At 36.8% G+C, this 8,564-nt stretch overlaps 1 protein-coding gene across 1 annotated transcript in view; it reads left to right on the top strand.

Annotated features, from left to right (window-relative positions):
* Kcna3 (potassium voltage-gated channel subfamily A member 3) overlaps positions 1-5,988 on the top strand; it is a 17,538-nt gene extending 11,550 nt beyond the window's left edge. The window contains exon 2 of the mRNA XM_005367830.3: positions 557-5,988. The gene's annotated coding sequence lies outside the window, so the exon portion shown is untranslated. The remainder of the gene's footprint in view (positions 1-556) is intronic.
* Positions 5,989-8,564: the final 2,576 nt, after the last annotated feature.

Here is an 8,564-nt window from a genome sequence, read left to right on the forward strand (position 1 = left end):
CCCTCCCTTCCCTCCCTTCCCTTCTCTTTCCTTCTCTTCCCTTCCCTTCCCTTCCCTTCCCTTGCCTCCACCTCCCACTCCCGTTCCTCACCCCATCCCTCTCCACGTAGCGCCTCTCTAAGGACAGAAAGTCTATTCACTACAGAGAGTTCTCATTTTAGCTCACCGCAGGAGGAGATACAACCAGAAATCTTTGGAAATCATTGAGAAGATAGCACAGTTTTCTAAAAGCCACTGTAAACCTGCCAGATGGCCTTGAGGATAAGGATAAATTCTCTTTTCCAAAAGCGCACTATCCTTTTAGTTTGGACTAATGGATCATTATTAATTGAAAAATTATAACTAGCATAATCTGAAACTTTCTGATTTGCAAATTGGATCCATTCAAAATATAGTCTACAGTATTTCAAAAAATGAAATTTCTTGAACTTTACAGCTAAAAGTAAGGAAACATAAATTTAAAGAAATTCATAAATGGAACTTTCCTTGTAACATAAATTCTGTCATTTCAAATGCTAAATATAGTGTGAATTATTGCATCTTCTCTATCCAACAGGTCCCTCAAGAGAGCCCCACATAAGGAACTGCAGAGTGACCCTGACCAGAAGCATGCGCAGTTTTCACTGCTTGGATGAGAGCGGAATGACAGTAACATATTTTCATTTCAGTTAATATTCAGAGATACATCTCTAACAAATGCTTCACTTGAAGGAAAGAACTCAGAGCTGTAGGGTACTCTTCATATTATGAGTGGTACAATGATATCAAGCAGGAGAGAAAAGAGGAACATTAAAAGTAAAAAATATTAAAAAAATAAAATATTAAGGTATCATCTTAACCTGTTGACATTCTGATGGAGTCAAGACATCCCCAAACTACAATCAGTGTCACAGATAAAGATAACCTTCTGTGTGTTTCTAACAAGCCAACTATTGCTGTTTTTTTTTTCATTCAAGTATTGAACTGTATTTAATTGTGGAACATGTTTCTATCGTCTATGTTCTGGGTTAGGTTTAACTTTATCAGTGAGTGTGTGACTATACCAAAGGCTTCCATTGGTAGACCATCCCATTCACACAAATAAGTGAAGTCAACACTGTGCCCAGAGGAGTGGTAGTAAAGAAACGTGCCTTGCCTGATGAGACATTCTTTTATTTTTTAATTCAAAATGATAGATTAACAAATTAGATTTTAGGTAGGTTTTAGTTGACCTTAACTTTACAAAAAAAATGTAGTAGTTCTTATTCTGTTTAAGTTGTCTGTGTTAACGAAAATTACAATACTTAGTTATACTTAGGCATTTATTATATATCAAGTTCTATTTTATTTTCATGGGATGTTTGGTACGGTGAGACAAAGTACATTCTTTAAGATATATATAATATCTCATCTGATGTTTATAACTTTTCCTTCAAAGTTATATGTGTAAAATATTCTTTGACTCATTTTCTATTTTTATATTCTTTTAGAAATGGAACTCTTTTTCAATTAAAAAGGGGCAAATTTTTAGTTGGAAAAGAGACTTGGGAGGTCATAAAGACGGCGTCCCATTTGGGAACATTTAACTTCTGTGCCATTATTGTATTTACTGTGACATCTCAGCAGAATGGTAGCTATTTGTATATTATTTCATAAGCCTTATGGAAAGTCAAACTGTGAACATTCAATATGTACACTACTTTATTCACTTGCATAGTTTATTGTCAAGATATGCCTGAACAAGTGCATAAAAAGTAATGAGTACTTTTAGAAGTTTAATCATATGATGACCTAAAAATTCAAATGATGAATTTCATTAATCATAAGAACCTTAGTTAACAGCCACTTACCTAGTAAACCCCAAATAGGTAGAAACACAATCCAGGTAACTTTCTTTGAGGCAATGTCTAAAGTGAAGTTTTAATAATCTCCTGGTAATTTCTTCATGTCAAAACATGGAGACCATATTGTTATTATTTTAATGAAGATAAAGGGATGATAGCTGTCTTTGCTTTGAGTGATGTGAGCCTCCAATAGAAATGGCCATGAGTACAGTGAGAATACAGCCACCACCTTGTTTTTGTTAGCGTTCTCTCATGTTGTAGAGATACTGGCACTGGGAATAGTGAGCCCTTTGCAGTCATCTGACTCCTCATAACTGATGGCCACAGCCCCATTAGCAGTAAAGCAATCCCAGTGGATGAAAACAAACCAGGGGTTCTTAAACATTCAGGTGTTTGTGTAAGGATCAGTAGGTGTTGCCAAATTGTGCAAGAAATACCTTCATACAATGACACATCTTTAAGCAATGTAATATATGTAATAGTATATCTCTTTTAGAATTATAGGCTACAGTTCAAATAAAGATAAAATCTGGAATTTTGAGTGCGCGCGCGCGCACACACACACACACACACACACACACACACCAAAGAAAAGCTCAGAACAGTGTCAGATGCATAACATACCAAAACATTCACATGATGAGTGGTAAAAATAGCATGAGCTTCGATAACAGGATACTGGCATTCTTACCCACTGCCTACCTCTGGGACCCCAGGTAAGTCATTACCATTGCTAGACTTTAGTTTCTTGAATTGCAGAGTGGGCATGCCAGGTTCAGCAAACTCAAAAGCCCTTTCCCCGCTACCAAATCCTGTTACACTCATCTCTTGAAAAATGCTTTGAAGAATACTTACACACTAGGATTTTATATACATTTCTAAAGAATAAATTGAAATAAGATTTAAGCTTTGAAAGTGCCATGAAATATCTCATTCTTCAGAGTGTCAGAAGAGGAAATAGGATTTCTTCTCCTTTAAGATCTTTTCACTCATCTATAATAGGATCATGAAAAACGGAGGGGTGGGGCATCCCTCTGTAGAAGGGAAGCAGATTAATGAAACAGCTAGCAAGATAGGGCAGGTATCGGTAACATTAATTGGATGTTAAGGTGATTTGCACAGTGTGCATGAAACGCTGAAATGGTCCCAGAACTTTACTGCACATTAGGAGACTAAAGGTAGGAAAAGATGGGAAGAGACTGGAGAACAGAAGTGTTTGCCTTATTCTCTCTTTGTTCTTTTTACACATGGACGGGAGCCCAGATGGGGATCTTCATTGCAACACTGAGTCTGCAGAGCACTCATTGCCCCAGGAAAGTCCTTTCAACTTCTCAGAACTCCAGTTTCTTAATCTATAAAGAGCTTAAATTTGAATTTAGTAATCTGCATATTTCTTTTCATCTTTTAACGTTCTTGCGGCATTCCAGGTTCTTAAAACATTTGCATAAATACCCGTATGTGTTGATCCCCCCCCCATCGGTCACTATGATGCCGTAGAGTTTTCAAGAAACTGGGTAGATTATGAACTCAGATATGTGTATTCCTAATACTGCTATTTGACCTCGACAAGAACTGAAAAACTTAGACCTCATTCTCATTCAGATCTGGCTAAATTGTTAAAACTTGTCATTTCATCTTTTAATGTTGAATTCATTTCCTAAACAAATGTCTTTTCAAGTTACTCTCCACAACTCGTTGTAATTTAATAATCAAATATTTTGGCATACCAGTGAACTATAGCTGACTGTAAGATACAATTTTTGTCACATTTAAAAGTTAATGCCCTCTTGGTCCCAGAAACTATAACTATAATATAAAAGAATATTCATAAATTTTGTAAATTTTTTTAATACAAAGGAGGCCCAATGGAGCCTTACTGTAATTTGTATTGCTCAGGAGTGAGAAAAACATTCAGGGATACCCAAACACTTCTGTTTGGCATTAGTGGACAATTGAGGAAAGAAGGGTTATATCTTTTTGCACAACAAAGATGACAGGTGACGATGCCCATTAAAAATGGGAGTATTTTCTGGTGACTGACTTTAGTGAAGGAAGAAATAGGTTAGAAGAATGCCAGAGTCAGACACTAGAAAACGTATTAAAATGGGAATGGTCCATTGAATAACGGAAATATTTTTGTCATACTGAGATCCTTTGTCCAGAAAGTTAGTCCTATTTCCTTCCCATTCAGAAAGGGGCAGGTTTGAGATGCCTCGGTCATAATAGGAAATGTATATTTTGACTAGTGGAGATATTAGCTAAAGCATCTAATCTGATCATTTTAGTTTTGTGAACTCAAGTTTCATCATAGGTGTAGTTTGGTCTCTTGCATATGTGATCGTGTCCGTGATCTTGAGGAACGATTTCGTTAGTTTTGTTTTTCTTTTTAAGTTGATAAAATGTGCTAAGTGGTGATTCAAGCATACCGTGTTAATACTGTATCTTCAACCATTTGTGAACAAACCACAGTGTTCCTCTTCTGGTAAATTGTTTCTATGGTGTGATTGTTTCATGCTGGGGGGTGGGGTGGGGAGGTTAAGTATTTAGTTAAAATGTCAAAGTGTTTTTCTTAAATGCCATAAAATTGTGTGACATTAAACCAAATAGGAATATCCTCTTTTTCAACTGTGAGAGAACTGTATAGACTCCTTCGGGGACTACCCCATAAATGCTGTCATTTGTGGGGTTTTTTTAAGCTTATATATTATAGGTGTAACATATAATATATACCACATACAAAGGAAAGCAAGCAGTGTATGTAGTGTTTCTTGGAGTCTACACGTGTTCGTTTACATAAATACTTATGCATTGCAAAGACCATCAACATATTCTATTTCATTTCTAAAGCACTGCCCACATGAATTACTAATAGTATCTAGAGTTTAGAGATAGAACAGTCAAGGTGTTAAAGAGTCACGTGACTTACCATAGACCATGTGCCCATAAGTGACTCTAAATGTCATTCTCTTTGCACTTGTCACCTGGCATGTGTGTGTTCTCTCTCGCTGCATTGTATTTCAAACTTAAACTTCAAAAGATGTGTTGAAATTTTAATGTTGTAGGGAAAAGGAGTCATTGGGATTGTGTTAGACCTTCTTAGATAACTTCCAACCTCTGTCTACCTACTGTAATACCCAAGGATTTTATCAACTAAAACATAAGTCCCCACACACAAGTCATACACCCTCATATCCATTTAATGCCACCATGCCAAACAAAATTGCTCTTCATCGATCTCTTTTACTTGCTTTTTTAAAAGCCCATCATAACAGCTAATTTCGGAACAGTTTTTCAAAGCAACTAGAGAAATTGCAGCTGTTCTGACTCAAAGGGAAAAAAAACTAGGCCCCATAGCAATCATTTTTTAGCTTTTAGTTTGTGTATGACTGGAGAAAACGAGAGAAGGGGGTTGGGAGGGTGTGTATATTCTAGAGAAACTATCCTTTTCAGTAACGATGTAGAAGTACTGGATTATTAAGTCGTAGGTAGCAGTTTGTTAATATTAGCCATAGTTCAATTACTGGTAAGCTTTCCACTCATTTAATGATATACTTAAGGATTTTCCCCACTTACATGACAACCAATGACTTCTCGGTTTGAATATGAAGAACAGTCATGTTTCAACCCATGACCAATACCCCATTTTTGTTCTCAAGTATCAGGTAGCCACTAGTACTGCTTACCCTTGTAAATCAACAGTCTGTGATTCGTTCTGTACTTCTTTGTGCAATGCAGTGTTAACTGTGAATAGTTAAAGAAAATGTGTTATTATACTGGCATTTAATATTTCCTAACATTGACTTCAGTTTTCCCCATCGAGTAGGTAAGTCAACCCAAGTATTATTTTGTATGAAATGAAGTAATATTTATTCTTAATAACAATGGTATTCTAACTACAATGTCAAATCAAACATGCATTTTATATTTTTATATTCATTTTCTTTTGACGTTGAGTTAGGTCAAGTTACCATGTAGTAATGCAAAGTTAAATTTTTATGCCATGTTCGCTGCTTAATTTAGGGCCTTTTGTTAAGTAAATACCTGTGAGTTTTGATTGTGTGATATTTTCTTGTGATGACTTTTTTAATTTGTCATTGGACTGGAAATGTTTATTGCAAATGTTAAAAACATAATCCAATAAAACACCTGGAAATGTTCTGTTGCAGTAATAATTCCAAATGACTGTTTGTTTCCTCTCTTCTCATACCCCTCTCTCTCCGATCTTCCCTTCCTCCACCTTCCCTTCTTCCACTTTATTTCTTTATTTTGATTTTCCAGAAGAAACATCAAAAGCTAAGCTCTTGTCAACAGTTCCAGCATCAGCTGCCTTTGGATCATCTATCACTTATCCTCCCTTACAGCAAAGGCTTCTAACATTCCCTAGATGCTGTTCCATTGCCTGGTCTTACAGTTCTAGAATCCCAATGAAGTCTCAAAGAAAAATAAAAGATTAACAATAATGCTGAGCCTTTATCTTATTCCAGTCATAGAGTAAATGATGACATTACTTCATTTAAAAATAGTAATCCTGTTCATCTATGTACTGCCCTGTTCAAAACAGTGTGGAGGTATTATGGGCAGTGTGTTGATGACTCTACTTTTATCAGATGGATTATAGATAGCCAGATATTCCAAAGTTTGTAGATTAGGAGAATAATTATTAATACCCAGAACCGTAAAATGTTCAGGACATTTTATTTTCACTATGCAGTCTCTCTATATCTCCAGTGTTTTGTGTTGTTTATGTTTTTACAGAGTCTAATATCCAGCAAGCACCTAGCTATTGCAATCATTTTGTGCCCAGCAATGTCGATTTTCATTCTTTTTCTAACAGCAGCTCCTCCCGTGTGTCTGTGCCTTTGGAATGTCAGCAAAGACGACATCATCAAAACAGGCCTCTAGTTTCCATCTGGAATCTTATTTTATCTAAAACAGGCATAAACAAGTAGAGATTCAAACAGCCTTACATGTGTGGTGATTGGCTGTAAAGAAGTATCTATTTCTAAGCTTCCATTTTCTGTAAGGAGTAACTTTGTCTTAAGCCTTCTGCCTGTACAATTCTAATGGCCAACTCCATGAGCCACCATTTGTTTAATTACATAGAACAGAATTTTTAAAGTTGTTTCCAAGGGGTTGTAGGTAGAGTCTGAACTAAGATAATCCATGTGTGTGTGTGTTTGTTTGTTTGTTTGACTTCAACATTAAAAGTTAGCTCATACATGGTGCTGCACACCTCTGTAACTTAGGGCCACTAGAACATCGTCTCATTTTCTGGTCTTAGTTTTTATCACTCTTGTGCCTTTCTCCCCTAACCTAGTTAGAGGTTTCACTAGTCACAGCCAAAAGGAAGGCTACTTCATTCTGTTTTAAAATTGTCCCTTTTTCTTCACTCTAAATGATACCTGGCTTGAATAATGGAAGAAGACGGTCGTGAAAACCAAGGAGTCAGGCTAAAACCAAATGGCAATATCCTGCTAAAATTTAAAGCCAGTGAAGTCTGAGGGAAGAGTTTGTTGTCGTTTCCATTTGTTTTAAATGGAGTAAGAGAAAGAGAAAAGTAAATAGTCCAGAGATATGATTTCAAAACCGATAATTAAGAAAATGAGCAGATGGCAGAGTCTATGCCTGGTCCATTTGGCATATGAAATGGCTTTCTATGAAGATGTAAACACGGGGGTTCACAAGCACGCTCAATAACCTTCAGTGTTACGTGTGTAATGTAAACCCATTATGCTAACCATGGAAACAAGTGGCTATTTCCACATAAACTGAATCTACAAATAATTGGAGGCTAAATGGCATCTTGGAGATACTGTCTGGAATCTAAAAGTTGGACCACGAGGTGATAATTACACTTTTAAGGATTTAGTGTCAAATCTAGAGAAGCTTGGGATCCAGGCAGAAGAAAATGACTTTTTGTTTGTGGCAGTGGAGATGGGAATAATTGGGAGAGAGGAATGGCATTCATAAATGTGGAAGCAATTTTTGAGGCAGAATTAATTTTGTCTTATAATTCCTGGAAGCAGTTTATAAGACTGTTAGAATGCTATGTGTTTTACTCTCAAGGAAGTAATGAATTTGTGATTTTAATATGCTTGTCCCTCTGGGCATATTTATGCCAGCAAGAATGCTATGCACTGTCAAACTAAGCCATCAGCATTTGCTGTAGCCAAGAAAGGACCTAGCAAACAGTCCTCCAAAAATACACTCTATGTGGTATATATAGGCCAGGTGAAAGGGTCCTTCTTGGTTCACCGCAGAGTTACTCCAGATGTTCATAGTGACTGAGTACATATTCATGGGACCTTGTATCTATCCTGTGGTTCAAGTAAACTTCAAATACACACACACACACACACACACACACACACACACACACAACCCCACAGGCATGTAAGCAAACATTAAGACTAGAATAAGTAGAGATAGTGATACACTATAATTATTTCCGTCTCCTTGCCACAAATCAGTCATCCCACTGTGTCTGGTTTCTGTCTCCACCTCATCACGGAACATTTCCTCCAGACTCCTTTCCTTGCCGTACATGAGCTCTCCACCTCCCCTGATCTCTGTAGAACTGACACTATTGACTGGCACCTCTTTCCTTCTAGGTCTTGGCACTTCATCTCTTTCCATGCCTTCTCGGTCACTCTTTATTTATCTTCCTTTTGTCACCTCTTAAGTGCTGCTGCTCCCCAAGTGTCTGATCCTTTCAGAGTCTAGCTCCTGTCTCTATAATCT

This window comes from Microtus ochrogaster, unplaced genomic scaffold (genome assembly GCF_000317375.1).
Source record: "Microtus ochrogaster isolate Prairie Vole_2 unplaced genomic scaffold, MicOch1.0 UNK25, whole genome shotgun sequence".
In the NCBI taxonomy this organism is placed as follows: Eukaryota; Metazoa; Chordata; class Mammalia; order Rodentia; family Cricetidae; genus Microtus; species Microtus ochrogaster.